Below are 23,008 nucleotides of genomic sequence, written 5' to 3'. Positions count from 1 at the left end.
CAGAATATTTGGTTGAGATCCATCCAAGCAAAAAGGGCATCCATAATTTCAGGCATCTCGTATGTCTTACTAAAGAAAATGAACAAAAAAATAGTAAGCCAAAGTATTGTGTTATATGTATTGATTTCTTTTGTAATCAATAACTGGGAGATGTAATTATACAAATGTATTTCTTTAGCTACACAGTAGTGAATAGAAATTGGGCTTTGATATTTCTAATCAACTGTAAATGAAATTAAATATCTTCAAAATGAACATTATCATATCTATCATGCATGTATCATTTACTTAAATTTTCTAAACATGTAAGAAGGAAAAGAATGGTCCTTTAAAAAATAGATTTACGAAACACTAAGTTCAAATTAGAAATGCAGGTCTGAAAATAGAACATGATAGTGCTATGCTCAGTCGCTCAGTCGTGTCCGACTTTTTGTGACCCCATGAGCTGGAGCCTGCCAGGCTCCTCTGTCCATGGGATTTCCCAGGCAAGAATGTTGGAGTGGGTTGCCATTTCCTTCTCCACGGGATCTTCCCGACCCGGAGATCAAACTTGTATCTCCTGCACTGCAAGTGGATTCTTTATCACTGAGCCTCCTGCAAAGTCCCCGAAACATGATAATGTCATCTTCATTTTTTTCTTCACTTTTTTATTCCAAGACATTAAAAACTCTCTTGCAAGTTCATATTCAGGTTCGTTTCTGAGTGCCATATATCACCATCAATGTAGAATGACTGTGGCCGGCCTCCAGCCATAGCTAAGAGATGCACTGAAATGTAGAGCCATCTCTCTTCTAACATTCATGTGGTACCTTCAGTTTCTGAGCATTCTACTGGGCCCTGTGGGAGATGTTAAGGTAAACAGAACACATTCAGCTCTCAAATATCTTCTGGTCAAATAGATCAAAAGTCACATGCTCCAAGTGCTATTTGTGTTTTAAAGTTGACCAAGAAAGAGCTTCAACATGTGCCTCACATGGTGATAATGCTGTGGAGTCATTTCCTCTAGAGTTTAGCTCTTAGCTTTGCAGGTTGAGAATCAGCTAGAATAGAATCGACTGAGCTCAGATGCATGAAACTTATGAAAACTAATGTATAAATCACATGGTGATATATTAATTTACAGTAAAAGTTGTGACTGCCAAGTGTAATGGAATACTCTGGCAGATTGGTAAACATAGTCTTTCCCTTGTAGAGAAGGGTTCCAGGAACACCAAATTACTTGTTCAATGAGCATGGAATTATATGAAAATGATCTTAACAGATGGTGTTATGAAACTTTGATAGCAAACTGTACTCTGCCATGAAGATGTACCTGTCAAGGGAACTTGAACCGTTACTTTGCTCTCACAAGGAAATAATTTATGTTTTCCTTAAAGATATATAGCAGTGTATTAGAAGCACAAAAATGTGATTTTATAATCTATATTTCACCAATTCTGTAATATTTTTTAAAAAATTACTGTAACATTTCTGAAATCAAGATATGTTTAAAAAAAAAGATACGTTTTAAAAATCATAGTTTGTATTGGCATTTTTTTCCTTGCTTAGGGGTACATAAAATAATGGCATGCTTTTCAGTGAGTGATATCTTAGAATAATTACCGGACCTTTTTTTTAGAGATTCCCCTGTCTGTTTTGGTAAATCAACTTTCACAGATTTAGTTGTTGTTGCAGTATATTCTAGCTTACTGTCTAAGTTCAAATCTATGTCAAAGTTTAGTCTCCTCAATTCATACTCTGAACAGGCTGTTTTAATTGAGCTAAGTTCCCAAGAGGTATAGAACATTGGAGGATAATTTATACACAACTGCATTCTTTCCTTCTAAAGTAACCTAGAAAAAACCTTCACTGGCCTTGTCACACTTTTTACTGCAGGACCCTAAAACCCCTGCAAATTTCCTTGAAAATTTCTCATGTAAACTAGGAACAGGTCCTACCAGCTACTTCATTACTCCTTGATATAACAAACCATCTTCAGTGGCTACTGGTGAGCCTTTTGCTGGACATGACTGCCTCCCATGTGACACAACCATTTTTTGCCAGGCACCTCCATAGTTATTAGCTGATAATACACATCTGGAATGTACACTGGTACTAAGGCCGTACTAGGGGCCCTAATCTAAGTGTTTATTTTTATGGGCTACTTTTTAATATTTACCTGTTGTGTGCCACGCTCTTTACTAGTCATTGCTGAGAATGTAGTGAAAAATACATGGTCACTGTGTGCAGTTGTCGAGTTTCTGCCCTGCACAAAAATTCTTAGCCAAGGTGCATAGAGGCTAAACTCCAGCCTGTTCTCCACTCACCACTTCTTGTCCCTTAGAACAGGGCTAAATTGCTCTTCAGGAAAGGATGCCATTTTCTTCCCACAAAGTGCCTTTTCTTGTGAAGCAATTCTTGCACAGGTGGGCCTGCATCAGCCTATGCCTAATTCTTCTGCACAGAGTATTAACTTTTTCAATCTCTTTGCTCAGACAGGATCTTTGTTGAACTGCTCTTTCCTATTCCACACAAAGGGAATTTATAGGTGACTAGGTCCTAGTGCTTTAAGAACCCCATGAACAGTATGAAAAGGGAAAAAGGTAGGACACTGAAAGGAACTCCCCAAGTCGGTAGGTGCCCAATATGCTACTGGAGATCACTGGAGAAATAACTCCAGAAAGAATGAATGGATGGAGCCAAAGCAAAAACAACGCCCAGTTGTGGATGTGACTGGTGATAGAAGCAAGGTCCGATACTGTAAAGAGCAATATTGCATAGGAACCTGGAATGTTAGGTCCATGAATCAAGGCAAATTGGAAGTGGTCAAACAGGAGATGGCAAAAGTGAACATCGACATTCTAGGAATCAGCGAACTAAGACGGACTGGAAAGGATGAATTTAACTCAGATGACCATTATATCTACTACTGTGGGCAAGAATCCCTTAGAAGAAAGGGAGTAGCCATCATAGTCAACAAAAGAGTCTGAAATGCAGTACTTGGATGCAATCTCAAAAATGACAGAATGATCTCTGTTCGTTTCCAAGGCAAACCATTCAATATCGCAAAAATCCAAGTGTATGCCCGGACCAGTAACGCTGAAGAAGCTGAAGTTGAAAGGTTCTATGAAGACCTAGAAGACCTTTTAGAACTAACACCCTAAAAAAATGTCCTTTTCATCAGAAGGGACTGGAATGCAAAAGTAGGAACTCAAGAAATACCTGGAGTAACAGGCAAATTTGGCTTTGAAATACAGAATGAAGTAGGGCAAAGGCTAATAGAGTTTTGCCAAGAGAACGCACTGGTCATAGCAAACACCCTCTTCCAACAACACAAGAGAAGACTCTACACATGGGCATCACCAGATGGTCAACACTGAAATCAGATTGATTATAATCTTTGCAGCCAAACATAGAGAGGCTCTATACAGTCAGCAAAAACAAGACCTGGAGGGGACTGTGGCTCAGATCATGAACTCCTTATTGCCAAATTCAGACTTAAGTTGAAGAAAGTGGGGAAAAACACTAGACCATTCAGGTATGGCCTAAGTCAAATTGCTTATGATTATACAGTGGAAGTGAGAAATAGATTTAAGGGACTAGATCTGATAGAATGCCTGATGAACCATGGATGGAGGTTCGTGACATTGTACAGGAGACAGGGATCAAGACCATCCCCAAGAAAAAGAAATGCAAAACAGCAAAGTGGCTCTCTGAGGAGGCCTTACAAATAGCTGTGAAAAGAAGAGAAGCGAAACAAAGGAGAAAAGGAAAGATATACCCATTTGAATGCAGAGTTCCAAAGAATAGCAAGGAGAGATAAGAAAGCCTTGCTCAGTGATCAGTGCAAAGAAATAGAGGAAAACAACACAATGGGAAAGACTAAAGATCTCTTCAAGAAAATTAGAGATACCAAGGGAACATTTCATGCAAAGATGGGCTCAATATAGGACAGAAATGGTGTGGACCTAACAGAAGTAGAAGATATTAAAAAGAGGTGGCAAGAATATACAGAAGAACTGTACAAAAAAGATCATCACAACCCAGATAATCATGATGATGTGATCACTCACCTAGAGCCAGACATCCTGGAATGTGAAGTCAAGTGGGCCTTAGGAAGAATCACTATGAACAAAGCTAGTGGAGGTGATGGATTTCCAGTTGAGCTATTTCAAATCCTAAAAGATGATACTGTGAAAGTGCTGACACTCAATATGTCAGCAAATTTGTAAAACTCAGCAGTGGTCACAGGACTGGAAAAGGTCAGTCTTCATTTCAATCCCAAAGAGAGGCAATGCCAAAGAATGCTCAAACTACTGCACAATTGCACGCATCGCACACGCTAGTAAAGTAATGCTAAAAATTCTCTGAGTCAGCCTTCAGCAATACGTGAACCGCGAACTTCCAGATGTTCAGCTGGTTTTAGAGAAGGCAGAGGAACCAGAGATCAAATTGCCAACATCCGCTGGATCATCAAAAAAGCAAGAGAGTTCCAGAAAAACATCTATTTTTGCTTTATTGACTATGCCAAAGCCTTTGACTGTATGGATCACAATAAACTGTGGAAAATTCTGAAAGAGATGGGAATACCAGACCACTTGACCTGCCTCTTGAGAAACCTGTATGTAGGTCAGCAACAGTTATAACTGAACATGGAACAACAAACAGACTGGTTCCAAATAGGAAAAGGAGTACATCAATGCTGTATATTGTCACCCTGCTTATTTAACATCTATGCAGAGTACATCATGCAAAATGCTGTGCTGGATGAAGCATAAGCTGGAATCAAGATTATCGGGAGAAATATCAATAACCTCAGATGTGCAGATGACACCACCCTTATGGCAGAAAGTGAAGAAGAACTAAAGAGCTTCTTGATGAAAGTGAAAGAAGAGAGTGAAAAAGTTGGCTTAAAGCTCAACATTCAGAAAACTAAGATCATGGCATCTGGTCCCATCACTTCATGGCAAATAGATGGGGAAACAGTGGAAACAGTGGCTGACTTTATTTTTCTGGGCTCCAAAATCATTGCAGATGGTGATTCCAGTCATGAAATTAAAAGACGCTTACTCTTTGGAAAGAAAGTTATGACCAACCTAGACAGCATATTAAAAAGCAGAGACATTACTTTGCCAACAAAGGTCCATCTAGTCAAGGCTATGGTTTTTCCAGTAGTCTTGTATGGATATGAGAGTTGGACTATAAAGAAAGCTGAACGCCCAGAACTGATGCTTTTGAACTGTGGTGTTGGAGAAGACTCTTGAGAGTCCCTTGGACTGCAAGGAGATCCAACCAGTCCATCCTAAAGGAGATCAGTCCTGGGTGTTCATTGGAGGGACCGACGTTGAAGATGAAACTCCAATACTTTGGCCACCTGATGAGAAGAGCTGACTCATTTGAAAAGACCCTGATGCTGGGAAAGATTGAGGGCAGGAGGAGAGGGGAACGACAGAGGATGAGATGGTTGGATAGCATCACCGACTCAGTGGACATGAGTTTGAGTAAACTCTGGGAGTTGGTGATAAACAGGGAGGCCTAGAGTGCTGCAATTCACGGGGTCACAAAGAGTCGGACATGACTCAGCGACTGAACTGAACTGAACTGAACTGAACTGAAGTCCTAAATATTCAGTCCCTGCCCTCAGGGAGCTTACAGTCTGATGGTGGGAGATGGAACAACAGACTGGCTTCAAATTGAAAAGGAGTTCAAGGCTGTATATTGTCACCCTGCTTATTTAACTTCTATGCAGAGTACATCATGCAAAATGCCAGGCTGAATGAAGCACAAGCTGGAATTAAGATTGCCGGGAGAAATATCAATAACCCCAGATATGCAGATGACACCACCCTTATGGAAGAAAGTGAAGAAGAACTAAAGAGCCTCTTGATGAAAGCGGAAGAGGAGAGTGAACAAGTTGACTTAAAGCTCAACATTCAGAAAACTAAGATCATGGCATCCGGTCCCATCACTTCATGGCAAATAGATGGGGAAATAATGGAAACAGTGAGAGACTTTATTTTGGGGGGCTCCAAATCACTGCAGATAGTGGCTGCAGCCATGAAATTAAAAGATGCTTGCTCCTTGGAAGAAAAGCTATGACTAACCTAGACAGCATATTAAAAAGAAGAGACATTATTTTGCCAACAAAAGTCCATCTAGTCAAAACTATGGTTTTTCTAGTAGTCATGTATAGATGTGAGAGTTGGACCATAATGAAAGCTGAGCGCCAAAGAACTGATGCTTTTAAACGGTGGTGTTGGAGAAGACTCTTGAGAGTCCCTTGGACTGCAAGGAGATCCAACCTGTCCATCCTAAAGGAAATCAGTCCTGCATATTCAGTGGAAGGACTGATGCTGAGGCTGAAACTCCAATCCTTTGGCCACCTGATGCGAAGAACGGACTCATTGGAAAAGACCTTGGTGCCGGGAAAGATTGAAGGCAGGAGGAAAAGGGGCCAACAGAGGATGAGATGGTTGGATGGCATCACCGACTTGATAGATATGAGTTTTTGAATAAGCTCCAGGAGTTGGTAATGGACAGGGAAGCCTGGGTGCTGCAGTTCTTGGGGTTGCAAAGAATCAGACATGACTGAGCGACTGAACTGAACTGAAAGAAAAGGACATTGTTAAATGTGTGATAAGTGTTAGGTAGTAGAAACACCAGGCGGATTTAGAAACATGGAGAAGGAACATCTAAGTTAGTGTAGAGGACAAAAGAAGGCTTCCTGGAGTAGTCTTTCTCTGGTGAGGGCCATCGATCGTCCTACTCCACCTGGGTTAACTCCTATCATTCTTCAAGTTTCAGTTAAATATCCCTCTGAGAGGCTTTCCCTTGCTCCTTTACTTCACCCCACATCTAGCACACATGCTCTCCTTTTGTTATACTAGTCTTATGTGTATAGTAAAACCCACTAAAACCGAACAAATAGGACCCCAAAATTCAATTTCGTAAATTACAAGGTCATATTATTATGATGTTAATGAGATGACGAAGTAAGCCTACCCAGTTGCTGGCTAGAATTCCAGTTCTGGCTGTGTGGTCAATATCTATCCTGGTCTCACAGTTTGGAGCAAACTACTGATGCTTGACTGTTCCAGTTTAAATATACTGGGAATGATTCTAGGTTCAGTGACAAGTTGGGAATTCCAGGATCACACCACTGATTCCAGTTACTTGGCAGCCACTTGAGCTGACTAATCCAGGAAGATTGAGTTGGGAGAATAATGAAGAATTATTCTGGGAATGCAGAATTCCACTTCTTCCCTTTTACCTTGCCTCTTTCCATTCCAAGGCAAGAACTTTAACCCACCACATTGGAAAATGGGAACAGGGCAGAGGACAGGATGAATGGCCACAATTATGATAGTTAAAACCAACTAAAACCAACCAAAACTGCGTTATCAGGAATATGATTTTACTACATGCTATTTTCTTCATCATTGTATATTTAGATGTAACTATAATTATTGCTTAATGTCATCTCCTTCTTTAGACTATATACAATATGAGGGTGTATTAGATGTTCGTATTATGTTCCTTACTCATAACAGAGTTCTTAACTCATATTAGTTACTTAATAAATATTTATTGAACTAAATTGATGTTATATCTAAACTGAGATCTAAAAGACTTATAAAAGCTAGCTGGGGAGAAAGAGTTGAGAGAAAGTATCCTATGCAGAGGAAGCAACATGAAAAAAGTCTAAGAGTGAAAGAGTGTGGCATATTTGAAGAACTGTAAGTAATTCACATGGCAAGCATATAGCACACAAGTGGAAAGTGGAAAGTAGTAAGTACTGAAACTGGAAAGGGAAGCAGAGTTGGATTGCAAAGGGCAAGCACTTGAACTTTATCCTAAAGACAATGGGAAATCATTGATGGATTTTTCAAAGGAAATTGTATGATCAGATTTATGTTTTAGAAAGATCTACAGTATTAGAAATTTATTAAAAGGAGTGAAACTGGATGCAGAGAGAGAATGGAATGTTTGCAGGATAGACTCTGGTGCCTGTATAAGCATGACATATGTTAAAGAAAACTTTGCTGCTCTCAGCCCATGTGGAGAGGTGGTCCTCAGCAGCCCTGCTTTGTACTTTGCAAGCCAACTCCCTCTAACATTCAACTGTAGCTGATTGGATCATGGATAGGAACCTGATACAAAGAAAACAAATTTGTAAGCTGGCAAGTAGTCTATGACATAACTGTCATGGAAAATAATACTCAAGAAAATTTGGCATTATGATAGGCAAATAGATTAATGGAAAAGAATAGAGGACCCAAGATATACACCCATGAATGCATGGTCAATTGAATTTTGGCAAAAGTGAAAGACAGTTCAGTGGAGAAAGAGTATTATTTTCAACAATTGATACTGAAGAATTGATTCCATAAGCAAAAAATCAAACTTTGATCAGTATATAAAAATTAACTCAAAATGAATCACAAAAATATTATAAGCTATAAACTGAAAAACTTCTAGGAGAAAAACATTTGAGCTAGAGTTAGGCAAAGTTTTCTGGAATATGACACCAAAAGCATGATTCATAAAGGAAAAATATCTGTTAAAATAGACTTTATCAAAATTAGAATTATTTTTCATTCTTCAAAAGACTGTTAAGAGAATGAAAAGACAATCCACAAACTGGGAGAAATTACTTGAAAATAATTTAATTGATAAAGAACTTATATCTGTAATATATAAAGAATGATCAAAACTCAATCATTAAACAAATGACCTAGTGAAAATTGGGCAAAATAATTAACAGGTAATTCACCAAAGATAAAGCAAAAGTATTAGTTGCTCAGTCATGTTCAACTCTTTGCAATTCCATGGTCTCTAGCCTATCAGGCTGCTCTGTCCATAGGGATTCTCCAGACAAGAATACTGGAGTGAGTTGCCATTCCCTTCTCCAGGGGATCTTCCTGACCCCTGGATCAAACCCAGATCTCATGCGTTGCAAGCAGATTCTTTACCATCTGAGCCACCAGGGAGGTCTAAAGAAGATACACCAATGTCAAATAAGCACCAGAAAATATCTTTAGCTACCAGGGAAATGCAAATTAAAACCACAGTGAGCTATCAATACACACCTGTGAGAATGGCTAAAATTAACAAGACTGACCATGCCAAGTATTGGCCAGGTTGTATAGAAATTGAAACTCTAAAAAAAAAAAAAAAAGAAATTGAAACTCTACTACACTGCTTATGGAAGTATAAAATGGTACAACAACCTTGAAAAAATCTTGGCTATTTCTTTAAAATGCTAAAGAATATGATTTATTCCTTTCACTTCTGGGTATTTACCCAAGATAAAAAAAATATACACTCACACAAAGATTTGTACAAAAACGTTTATAGTAGCTTTATTTATAAAAGCCTAAAACTGGAAACAATCCAAATATCCATCAGTTCAGTTCAGTTCAGTTCAGTCACTCAGTCACGTCCAACTCTTTGTCACCACATGAACTGCAGCACGTCAGGCCTCCCTGTCCATCACCAACTCCTGGAGTTTACTCAAACTCATGTCTATTGAGTCGGTGATGCCATCCAACCATCTCATCCTCTGTTGTCCCCTTCTCCTTCCACCTTCAATCTTTCCCAGCATCAGGGTCTTTTCCAATGAGTCAGTTCTTCACATTAGATGGCCAAAATATTGGAGTTTCAGCTTCAGCATTAATCCTTTCAATGAATATTCAGGACTGATTTCCTTTAGGATGGACTGGTTGGATCTCCTTGCAGTCCAAGGGACTCTCAAGGGTCTTCTCCAACACCACAGCTCAAAAGCATCAATTTTTCGGGGCTCAGCTTTCTTTATAGTCTAACTCTCACATCCATACATGACTACTGGAAAAACCATCCATCAGTAAGTGAATACATAAGGCCAGCCCCAGGAGGAATATTTACTGTATGATTCTCTTTATATGAAACTCTAGAAAATACAAATTAATCTACAGTGAAAAAACCAAACAGATTAGTGGTTGCCTATTGTGGAGGAAAAAGAAAACAGTAGTGGGGGTGGGGATTAGAGAGGGTCACACGGATATGTTTGGGGTGATGGATATATTCATTATCTTGATTTTAATGATGTCTTCAAAGGTATAAGTATATGTAAAAATTCATCAAACTGTACACTTTAAATATTGAGTTGTCCAAAATGTTCATTCAGTTTTTCCATAAGATGGATCCGTAAGATGGCTTCATTTGAAACAATTTTGTTAGATTGTGTTGTGACAGCTGTCATATCAGCGTGCATTTGAAAAGTACTTATCAAAACTGGTGAATTTTTGTGTAGCCATTTTAACATTGAAGATGGAAGAATAAAGTAACATTTTAGCATATTATTCTTTATTATTTCAAGAAAGATAAAAGTGAAACTGAAATGCAAAAAAAAAAAAGGATTTATGCAGTATATTGAGAAGGTGCTGTGACTGACTGAATGTGTCAAAAGTAGTTTGTGAAGTTTCATGCTGGAGACTTCTTGCTGGATGATGCTCCACAGTCGGGTAGACAAGCTGAGGTTGATAGTCATCAAATCGAGATATTAACTGAAAAAATGTTATACCATGCCGGAGATAGCCAACATGCTCAAAATATCTAAATCCAGCATTGTATTTGCACTAGCTTGGTTATGTTAATCATTTTGATGTTTTCATTCCATGTAAATTAAGCAGAAAAACCTTTTTGGCCATATTTCCTCATGCGATTCTTTACTTAAATGTAAAGAAAATGTGCTGTGTTTAAAGCAAATCATGCCAGGTTATGAAAAGTGGATACTGTGTAATAATGTGGAATAGAAGAGATCTTGGGGCAAGCTAAATGAACCACCAGCAATTGCACCAAAGGCCAGTCTTCATCCAAAGAAGGATACGTGGTGGGATTGGAAGGGAGTCTTCTATTATGAGTTCCTTCTGGAAAATCGAATGATTAACTCCAACAAGTACTGCTCCCAGTTAGATCAGCTAAAGGCAGCACCAGATAAAAAGCATCTGGAATTAGTCAACAGAAAGTGCTTTATCTTCCATCAGTAGAATGTAAGACTGCATGGTTCTCTGATGACCAGGCAAAAAAAGCTTGGCTGGGAAGTTTTGATTGACCCGCTATTCACCAGACATTGTATCTTCAAATGTCCATTTATTTTAGTCTTTATAAAATTCTCTTAACAGAGAAAATTTCAATTCCCTGGAAGACTGTAAATGGTACTTGGGAACTATTCTTTGCTCAAAATGATAAAAAGTTTTGGGAAGATGAAATTATGAAGTTGACTGAAAAATGGCAGAAAGTAGTGGAATAAAACAGTGAATTTTTTTGTTCAATAACGTTGAACAAATAACATTGTTCAATAACATTCTTTCTGAAAATGAAAAACGTGTCTTTTATTTTTACTTTAAAAATGGAAGGATTTTTTTTGGGCTTGTTTTTAATCAATTAATTATTTGGCTGCATCAGGACTTAATTGTGGTATGCAGACTTTCTAGTTGCGGTGCATGGGCCCAGCTGCCTGCAGGATCTTAGTTCGCTGACTAAGGATCGAACGTACGTCCCCTGCATTGAGAGGCAGACTCCCAACCACTGGACCATCAGGGAAGTCTTCCAAAGAAACTTTTTGGCCAACCCAATACATACAGTTTATTGTTTCACAAAAAGGGTTTCAATAAGACTCATTTAAAAATGTTTAAAAGGGAACAATAGCAGAAATAGTGAGCCCCTTGAAGGGGTAGAATAGAGGGTACTAGAATTAGACTTGGACAGGGAAAAATAACACTTCTATTTGACACGTTTCTACTTGTGAGGTCAGGCAGATGAAATTCTTTCCTTTGCTTAGGTGCTATCCATTTTCTCCAAAAAATTGGCAGCATTCTTTCTGTAAAATTGATCTGAAGGAGGTAAACAGGAGGCTTGAGGATAGTGGAGCAATTTTGAAGCAGCTGCTGTGGAAAGTGGATCATCCAGACCCTTTGCCTTTGGGCAGTATTGGGGTTTTTTTCTTGATGTTGGAAACCAAGAATCTGTAGTGACACCACTTCTGTATCATTACGTAATTTTCTCCAGCACATGTCAGCAGTACAAATGAAGGAAGAGTCAGTCCTCTCCCTCCTTTGAACACATCTTATGTCCCAGAAGCTTCTTTAATCTTTTGAGCACTCAGATTTCTAGAGCATCTACTTCACCATTTTGCCATACATGCCAAGACTTTTTTTCATTTATTCGTTCACTCATCCAATAAATATCTCTTGAGCTCCTTTGACTCAGGTGTCTTAGCACACACCTCAGGTGTGAGGTGCTAAGACACTGAATACACAGTAGTCTAAATGTATATGGTCCCTGCTTTCAGGCTTCCATGCCGAAATAAGCAACTTGTTCTTCCAAACTCCACCCTGCAGACATCAGGGCAGCAGACACTTCCCAATTATAGGTCTCTCCTGGACTCACACAGATCATTTGGCCACCTATCATCAAGATGGCTCCATTGAATGTTCCATTTTCATACTGGACCCAAGCTATGTTCCTCCTTTTGAGAATGTATTGTGAGCTGAGAAAGCTCACTGAATTCCTAGGATTTATAACTAGGATCTACAGGAACCATGTTATGTTCCTCCTTTTCAGAATGTATTGTGGGCTGTTAAAGCCAACACTGAATTTCTAGGATCTGTAACTAGAGACCCAAGGGTCAGACCCAAGGAAATGCACACAGCACCTAGCACTTGGCTTCCCAGGTAGCACTCGTGGTAAAGAAACTGCCTGCCAATATAGGAGATATAAGAGGTGCAGATTCAATCCCTGGGTTGGAAAGATCCCCAGAAGGCGGGCATGGCAATCTACTCTAACGTTCTTGCCTGGAGACTCCCATGGACAGCAGAGGCCAGTGGGCTACAGTTCATAGACTCGCAAAGAGTCAGACACGACTGAAGCAATTTACCAGCAGCAGCATGAGATATTTATGTTCATACCTATTATTCTTCTCCCTGGTGGCTCAGTTGGTAAAGAAAAATCTGCCTGCACTGTGGGAGACCCAGGTTCGATCCCTGGGTTGGGAAGATCCTCTGGAGAAGGGAATGGCAACCCACTCCAGTATTCTTGCCTGGAGAATTCCATGGACAGAAGAGCCTGGTGGGCTCCAGTCCATGGAGTTACAAAGAGTCAGACCTGACTGAGTGACTAACACACACAGGAAATCTTTACATATTAAATAATGTAGCACTACTAAATCAAGTGGAAGTAACATTTATTTCTTTAACCTCTTAAAAGAGAGCTACCAGATGCAAAACAGTTAAATACACATATGTGTATTTATATATTAGGAATATTGAGTTAGAAATCACATTATGTATTCTTTAAGGGGAGACAGAAAAGTAAGAGGTTTTTTTCCTACTTTTGTAAGTCTGTTTTGAATAATAAGAAATTCCATATGAGATTACAATTTGGGGCCAGAAGCCAGTATACAATGTCAAAAGATGATTGTCAATATTCAGTCAGTGAGGACACCACCAGAAGAGACAGCTAAACAGTAATAATAAGGTGTTGGGGGGGGGGGATGTGTGTTCTTTCCTCTACTGTTGTTGTGATCCAAAAATTTAAAATAAAAAATATGCACAAATGCATAATGGGTGTTTCTTTTAGTGAAAAGGGGAAAAACATATCCCTAAGGGTTGGGAATAGAAATTGATGAGCTTGGCAGTAGACTTTGGAAAAGAGCAGTGATAGCCAACCTGACTAATAAGAAAAAAATGTTGCAAATAAGCACTAGTACCAAAAAAGCAACAAATTTTGAATTGTGCAGAAAAACAAAATGGTCTTGTAATAGCCCCTGAGGGACGATTTCTTGTGACAATGAAATTTTCGTAAGTAACAAAATGGAAAAAGGGGACTCTGCCTGCAAGATCCATTAAGAGATAAACTATTAATCTCTCTATCCCATGGGAAATAATGGATTTTTTAATAGGAAAACTAATCACGTGCAAGATATTTCCACAAATCACAGGTCAGTGCATTTTATTCTCCACATAGTCATCTGTGATAAAGAATCTGACTGGTGATTCCAGAATGGTCAGTCTTCATAATGAAGGGTAAAGGTTACATCTAGCTAACTATTAATATTTTGCCTGCAAGCATCTTGCCAGAAGAAACTGCTGAAATGTGCACCAAAAATAAGAGAAGATCCATGAATTTATTGTAATTTGATCAAGCCCCTTCCCTGCAATGAAGAAGATTTGTTTTGGAATTCATAAATTCCCCCAGCGTTTTGGAGCCCTAACTGTTAAGACAGGAAATTCTTAGAGATTATTACTTACTATGTGTGCTCTCCCTCATTATTATTTAGATAAATAATCAGAGAATACTTATATAAATAACTTTAATTCTTAAACAGATTACTTTGTGAATTTTCTACGGTAACTTGTGAAGAATTTCCCCTCCTCCCAAAGCCGACTCACTCTGTCTCCCCTCACTGATTCCTTTTGCATCTAGAAGCATTGACCAGCAGAGCCTTCAGGCAAACCTTCATGAAAACGGTTTTTCTCAGCTGAGCTTTTGATCGGTACTTGGCATCCATGAGTTTGTGATTTTACCCTCTGTAAAGCGCCAGCGCACAGCATGTCTGTCTTGCTGTGAAAGCCAAGTTTGGGACCACACCACCATCAGATTGATTCAGTCAACTTTTATCTATCATGTTCCCACTGGATACTGGAAATCACACTTGTTCATAACACTGGGCAATTCTATGAAGAAGATTGACAAGGTCCCTGCCCTCATAAAGCTCACATTCCAGTATGTTGACTACAGTCCAAAACTAGGAATTGCTATGTAGGAAACCACTCTGGGCACTTCAAGCTAAGGATTTTTAGATATTCCTATGAATCAAGTAGGATAAGAACTGTAAGGAAGGGGAAAATAGAAGCAGGGTATTGATCCCAAGAGAGACCTCCTGCTTAGGAAGCCAGTGTTTAATCAAGCAGACAGCCTTAGGTGAGGGAATGAAAGAAAATCTTACTGTTTTTCAGGTAGGGAGGGCGACTCAGTAGGGGCTCAAAATAAAGCATTCTTGGAACAAGAGCAGGCTGTTGATTATGTGCTATGATTTGAGATGAACTGGGAAAGCTGCCAGTTGAAAAATGTCTCCTCCACAGATGTCTGTAAAATGTGAATGTTTACTTCTCTTGGGAGAGATGGCAGTTAAAAGAATGGACTTTGGAATCAGGCAGGCTTGTTTGTGAATTTCAGCTCGGCAACTTAAGAACTATGTGACTTTGAAGACGTTACTTCTCTCTCTTCCCCTCAGTTTTGTCATCTACGAAATGGGGATAATCATGCACATTCATAGGGTTTTTATAAGGCTTAAAAGAGTTATTATAAATCAAGCACTAGCACAAAGTGTCTAGAAATAATAAATATTCAATAAGTGAAAGAAATCCTTAATATTATTTATATGATTGATTCAGTCATTCATTCATTCAACTAACATTCATTGAACTCCCACTGTGTGCCAGGTATTGTGCTGGTCATGATGAAACAAAGAAGCAATTGACTAGTAAATTGTGAAAGGTGCCCTAAGAAATAATAATAAAAAAACAAGTTATTTTTTTCTTTTTCCAAAAGCAGAAAAAGAACATTCCAGGAAGATAGAACAAAAAAACCTCAGTGTATGAAAATATTTTAGATCTGTTTCTTTCTAGAAACTGAGATGTAGATGGTAGAAATCGAACCATTAATATAAGAGGGTACTTCATCTTAAAAGCAGAGTTCCCTTGACTTCCGTGGCGCTGCACACTCCTGGTTTTTCTGCAGTGTCTCTGGTAGGTCCATCTCAGTCTCCTCTGTGGGGTCTTTCTCCTTTACCACTATTTGCTGGAGTTCCTCAGGATTGCCTAAGATGCTTTTCTCAGTTCATCTGCTCTCCTTAAGCATCTCATTCATCATCAATAATTTTATTGGGGTTTAAATTGCTATCTAAATTATAACTCCTCAATTTTTATATCCATATCAGCTCTCTCTTACAAACTCCTCTTATTTCCAACTGACTCATATTTGCAGTTATTTAGTGAATATCTTCACTTGGTTGTCTTAAGAACACCTCAAAATTAGAATGTCCAAAACCAGCTTGTCTCCTTTCCAAAGGCCCTTCCAGTGCTCCCGTTCCCAGTAAATGTACTCTCATCCTCTCAAGTGCCCTACAAGTGAAAAGCCTGGCAGTCATTCCTGACTCTACCCTCTCCCTCAATCATCATATCACCAAGTCTATTCTCTCTACCTCTTAGCTATAGATGGCTGTCTGTTTCACTATCCTCATTGACACCACCATAAACCATGACTTTCATATTGTCTCCCCACATTTCGTCTACTGCTTTCTCACCTAATCCAGTCTCCACAGAGCAGCCAGAAAATGCAAATCCATCTATGTCATTACCTTATTTAAAGCCCTTCAAAGCCTTCTCACTGCCCTTGGGAAAAATTCCAAACTCTTTACCAAGCTGTCTGCTTCCCACTCTCCTATTTCCAGTCATTCTGAAACTTTCTTTTGCCAGGACACTCTATACAGGCTGTTGCTTACCTTTTAAATTTTCCTACGTGTTGTTCCCTGGGCCTACAATGCTTTGCTCCCCGTTTTTTCACCTAACTGTACTCAGTCATTCTTATGGTCTCACTTAGAAGTCACATCCTCATTGAAACCTTCTCAACCCCCTACTCTAGGTCCAAGAACCATGGATAAGGGGGAAAGGAGAAAGGATGGGAAGAAAAAAATATGATCAGATTTGCCTTGTGAAAATCACTTTGGTGATGTGTGGAGAACAGATAGGAAAGAGGTGAGAACAGTTGTTTCCAGTGGTTAAAATGGTAAGAAGACTATTGCAGAGATCTAGCTGAGAGATATTAGCTTGGATCAGGGAGGTGGTAATAGAAATGGAGAGAAGGTAATGCTGTCAGAGATATTTTGGACATGAAATCAATAGGCTTTGATACTGCAATGTATGAGGAGAGTGACGCCTCCCTACTCCTCTGGTTTCCATGAGGAGGTATTTTCCTTAAAATTTCCTGGCTTCTTGCCTCATCTCATACTCCTTTCATGTGATTGATGAGTTTAGGTGAGTAACTGGGCTTGCGAGTTTCAGCCTTTCCTCTCTTCTCTTTGAGCCTGGACTGCCTACAGGGAGCCTGGGCTCTTGGTCTGCAGAGGGCCAAGTTTTTTTTTATAGAGAGCCTGTCCTTGTGAGGAGAGGGCTCCAGGGGTCTGCTACCATCAGGGACAGGGCTATCAGGGACAGGGTAGCTAAATCTTCCTAAAGCTGGGGTTTGGAAACTCATTTTTGCCACACACTTACATCACATTCTTCAGTCTGGCCTTCATCAGTAGGAAAGCTGACACATTGATTTCTATTTTCCTCACCCTTATTTCTTAATTTATTCAGAGCTCAGATGGGGGTTGGAGGTGAGAGGAGACAATGAACAATGATGACTTAGATTTCAAGTTTATACAACTGCATGGATTACAGTGTTATTCTTTCCTTCCTTCTGTTTTTCTCCTTTTTGAGATGGGGCAGTAAGAACTCACACATTCAGAATCTGGAGCAAGCAAAGTTTGAGATAACTTGAAGAAGTGATATGGAAATGTCAAGTTGACAGTTGTACATACAGATCTGGGGCTCAAGGATGCAGTCTGGGCTGGAGATAGACATTTCAGTGCTATCAGCAAGTAGATCACTATTATAGTGAGTTGGAGGAGGATGAATCCAGTTTCGCCACCTGCCCTGATTTGGGCAGCAGATCTGATGCAGGATATAGACAAACCAGCATTAATGGCAGGATGGATACATTTCTAGAATAATTTTGTTTCCAAGAAGATCTGTCCATCAGTGAGGAAAATTGTAATCCTTGGAATGTAAACAGATACATCACCAGTTTGTGTTTCTGTGACTGGTAAAGTGGTCAAGGAGCAGCCACCAAAAGCATCATTCATTTCAGCTGCTCTCTAGCAGACTGGAGTATAGGTAGAAGACATCACCAGGATAGGCCTCATGACCAGTGGGTCGGCAGAATAGCAGAGACATCGCTAAGCAACAGCCTGTTTGGATAAGTTGTCATAAGTGATCAAAGCATGTTTGCCATTATCCCTAAAATATTCTCCCATGGGACATCCAAAACAAGAAACCAGGTACTGAAGTGGGGCAGCATCTGAAGCAGTAGCTGACACCACAATGGTGTAGTTCATGATATATGCATCTGTAAGTATCTTTATTAATTGGGCAACAGTGGATCTCTTTTGACCAGTGGCAACGTAGATGCAGTATAGCTTCTTCTTTTCATTATTTCCATTGTTGAATCGTTTCCAGTTAATGATTGTGTCGATAGCAATGATGTTTTGCCAGTCTGTCGGTCACCAATAACCAGCTCATGCTGACCGCAACCAGTCAGCACCAAGCTGTCCACAGCCTCAATGCCAGTTTGCATTGGTTCCCACACAGAGATTTGAGGAATGATCCTAGGGGCTTTCAGACCAATTTGCCTTTGGACCTTGGAACCAACTGGACCCTTTCCATCAATGGCAATACCAAGGGCATCTACTACAGGATCCAGTAGCTCCTCGCCAACTGGAACATCTACAATAGCTCCAGTTCTCATCACAGTATCTCCTTCCTTAATTAGTTTATCATTTCCAAACACAACAACACCAATATTATCAGCTTCCAAGTTCATAGACATACCCTTTAACCTGAATAAAACCCTACCATTTCTTTTGCTTGAACATTTCTTAGTCTATGTACATGGGCAGTATTGTCACCAATATGTAAAACATGCCCAGTCTCTTCAAGATCAAGAGAGGCATCAGCTGCAAGAATATGCTCTTCAAGAAGAGAGGACACCTCAGCAGTGCCAGTCGTCTGAAGATGAGAATGAGAGGCATGAAGGCTCCTTGCAGCAATGAAGGATCATCCCAGAGCATTTTGGAGACCAGCTCGCTCTGCCAAGGGAGGGCAAGGCCCACTGCTGCAGTGACCCACACAGACAACATCCTTGGCTGCTCCTTCTCAAGTGCTTCCTCTGCACTCATAGCCTAGAGACCGACTATATGGTAACTTTAAAGAAACTGCGAAATTGTCCCAAAGTAGTGTGTGGTGGCTCCAGTTTTTTCAAATCCTTTTCAGCACGTGGTATTGTCAGTTTTCTACTTTAGCCATTCTAGTGAATGTGTGGCAGTATATCATTGTGATATTAATTTGCACTTATCTAATATGACAAATGGTTCTGGGCATCTTTTCATATCTTTATTCAGTCTGTACATCTTCTTGAGTGAAGTGATTATTCAAATCTTTTGCCCATGTTTTGTGTTGAATTGTCTTTGTTGTTGAGTTGTAAGAGTTCTTTATGTATTTTGGATACACTCCTTTATGAAACATATGTCTTACAAATAATTTCTCTCAGTCTATGGCTTGTCTTTTTAATTTTTAATGGTGCCTTGAGAAAAGCAAAGCCTTTTAATTTGGATAACTTGAAATTTATCCATTTTTAAATTTTATTATTAGTGCTTTTTGTGTCATATCTAAGAAATTATTGCTTACCCTGTTACAAATTTTTTTCCCATGTTTTCTCCTAAAAGTTCCAGAGTTTTAGCTCTTATATTTAGGTCTATTATATATTATAGACTGATATATTTTAAGTTAAGTTTTGTGTATGAGTGAAGTAAGAATCAAATTTTTGTTTTGTTTGCATAAAGATGTCCAATTATACTAGTACCATTATTTGAAAAAAAAGTTTTTCTTTTCTATTGATTTAGTTCAGCACCTTTGTAAAAAAAAATCAGTTAACCTATGTCTAATTGTGACTTTCTATTTTGTTGCATTGATCTGTATATCTATCCTTATGCTGAAACCATATTGTTATGATTACTATAGCTCCATAGTATCATCCTGAAATAAGGTGTGAAAGTCTTCCAAAGTGTTTTTTACTTTTCAAAACTGTTTTAGCTATTCTAGTTTCTTTACATTTTCACATAAATTTAGGGTCCGCTTCAATTTCTACTAAAAAAAAAATGCCTCCTGAGATTTTGTTAGGGATTGCTTTGCATTGAATCTATAGATCAATTTGGAGAGAATTGCCATCTCAACAATATTTAGTCTTCCAATTCTTGAACATAGTATTTAGATATCTATGAACATCATTTTTATTATCAAAAAACAATCAACAACACTTTCCCCCTTTTTCTCAAATAGTTTATTATTTATTAGTACTATAATCTTAAAGGAAAATGTATTTCTCCTATAGCTACTAGTTACAGGTGAATAAAGGTGTCATAGGCAGGGGAGGAGCTGCTCTCAAGGAAGTGCTCTGAGCTATTCAGAATATACTGACACTGGTAGTTTGCTATGGGAGAAAGAGATGCAGTGAGAGTGCTATGGGTAGATTGCAGAGGTCAGTGGGTCAAAATCATTCTCAGCTGTGCTTCTTTTCTACTTGTTTAGGATACTTTTAAGAAAGGGTCATTTACCCACCTCCCAGAATATTGGAAATAAAAGCACAAATAAACAAATGGGACCTAATTAAATTTAAAAGCTTTTGCACAACAAAGGAAACTATAAGCAAGATGAAAAGACAGCCCTCAGATTGGGAGCAAATAATAGCAAATGAAGCAACAGACAAAGGATTAATCTCAAAAATATACAAACAACTCCTGCAGCTCAATTCCAGAAAAATAAATGACCCAATCAAATAAATGGGCCAAAGAACTAAACAGACATTTCTCCAAAGAAGACATACAGATGGCTAACAAACACATGAAAAGATGCTCAACATCACTCATTATCAGAGAAATGCAAATCAAAACCACAATGAGGTACCATTACATGCCAGTCAGGATGGCTGCTATCCAAAAGTCTACAAGCAATAAACGCTGGAGAGGGTGTGGAGAAAAGGGAACCCTCTTACACTGTTGGTGGGAATGCAAACTAGTACAGCCACTATGGAGAACAGTGTGGAGATTCCTTAAAAAACTGGAAATAGAACTGCCATATGACCCAGCAATCCCACTCCTGGACATATACACTGAGGAAACCAGATCTGAAAGAGACATGTGCACCCCAATGTTCTTCGCAGCACTGTTTATAACAGCCAGGACATGGAAGCAACCTAGATGCCCATCAGCAGACGAATGGATAAGGAAGCTGTGGTACATATACACCATGGAATATTACTCAGCCATTAAAAAGAATTCATTTGAATCAGTTCTAATGAGATGGATGAAACTGGAGCCCATTATACAGAGTGAAGTAAGCCAGAAAGATAAAGACCAATACAGTATACTAACGCATATATATGGAATTTAGAAAGATGGTAACGATAACCCTATATGCAAAAGAGAAAAAGAGACACAGATGTACAGAACAGACTTTTGAACTCTGTGGGAGAAGGTGAGGGTGGGATGTTTTGAGAGAACATCATTGAAACATGTATATTATCTAGGGTGAAACAGATCACCAGTCCAGGTTGGATGCATGAGACAAGTGCTCGGGCCTGGTGCACTGGGAAGACCCAGAGGGATCGGGTGGAGAGGGAGGTGGGAGGGTGGATTGGGATGGGGAATACGTGTAAATCTATGGCTGATTCATGTCATTGTATGACAAAAACCACTACAATATTGTAAAGTAATTAGCCTCCAACTAATAAAAATAAATGAAAAAAAAATGTAAATTAAAAAAAAAGAAAGGGTCATTAATTTGTCCATCATCATCAGTACTAAATATATAATCTTATAGAAAATAAGTGCTCAAGTACTGAATAGTTTTTAGTTATTGAAAGATCATTAGAAAATTCTGGAAAAATTATTTATGATAGCATTTTCAATACATGAAGAATAACAGGTGAACATATTGCTGTTTTTATAGATAATTGTTTAAGCCTTTTCTTGCTGAATTTTATTGATAAAGTAAATTATCATGAAATGAATGTAATTATCCAAACCAGATAGTTTACATAAATTAATGAATGTCACTCAAATATCAATTCCAGTAAATACTGGAAGATTTTAAGAAATACTGTTGTCTGTTAATATATTGAAAAATACTGGATGGAAAAGGTAGCTTTAATAAACGAAACAGCAACAACAGTGAACCTTCTTTATGAAGAGTGAAAAACAGTTTTTCTTTAAAATTTTTCTATTTGAGGATGCAAAACACATTTTCACTAAGGTACACTAAACTAAAGAAAAACAGCAAGCAGTAGCCTGCAGAAAATAAAATGTAACACTCTGCAGCTCCAATTACAGAACTGCAGAATGAGAGAGAAATAAATGAGACACAACAAATATAAACACTTTGTATCTGTTAGATTCATGTTATCGGCTTCATTTACAAAGAAAACATGAAGAGTTTACTATAAATAAAAAGAAAAAGATATAAAGCTAACCCAACTACATTCATAAATCGATAACACTTCTTAAGATATAAATGGATACATTTCGAAAAAATCATCTATGATAATGCTACTCACAGTAGAATTTATTAGGATTAAAGTACTTTTTCATGTTTAATAATTTATTCAACATTAAAGGGAATTTAATAATAGCCCAATGGTAACTAACATTTATAGTAAAAAGAAATTTTATATATAGAAAGGAGAGAGATAAATGGATAGATATGAACAAATATAATACATGTTCTAGGTATATTTTTCCATCGTATTTTGCCTCTCTGAAGGGAACTACAGCTCTTTCAGTAGGCACATAAAAAGTTTTTGAAGGGATGAATGAGTTCATCTGCCCTGATTTCTTCATTTTATAGATGGACAGATTAGTGGTCCTAAGAAGTTTAATGACATTCAGTTATTCACTAATGTATGCATATATAATTTACCAAAAAAAATCATTTTTGAGCATCTACTATGTTTTGAGCCCTCAGCTAAGAACTGGAAATTCAAGAATAAACCAAAATCAAAGAAGTACCTGGTCTATGGAACTTACGGTTTAGTGGGAGGAGACAGGTTAATTACACAATAACTAACAACTGGGTATAAGAGCCCAAAAGAGGTATATTTGGAGCTAATCAGAGGT

General features: G+C 38.5%; 1 pseudogene; it reads right to left on the bottom strand.

Annotated features, from left to right (window-relative positions):
- Positions 1–17,464: 17,464 nt before the first annotated feature.
- LOC122676760 lies at positions 17,465–18,979 on the bottom strand (annotated as a pseudogene).
- Between the last annotated feature and the right edge of the window lie 4,029 nt (positions 18,980–23,008).

This window comes from Cervus elaphus, chromosome 20 (assembly GCF_910594005.1).
Source record: "Cervus elaphus chromosome 20, mCerEla1.1, whole genome shotgun sequence".
Classification (NCBI taxonomy): domain Eukaryota; kingdom Metazoa; phylum Chordata; class Mammalia; order Artiodactyla; family Cervidae; genus Cervus; species Cervus elaphus.
The sequence above is the reverse complement of the archived record's forward strand: the minus strand, read 5'-3'. Positions and strand labels throughout refer to the sequence as shown.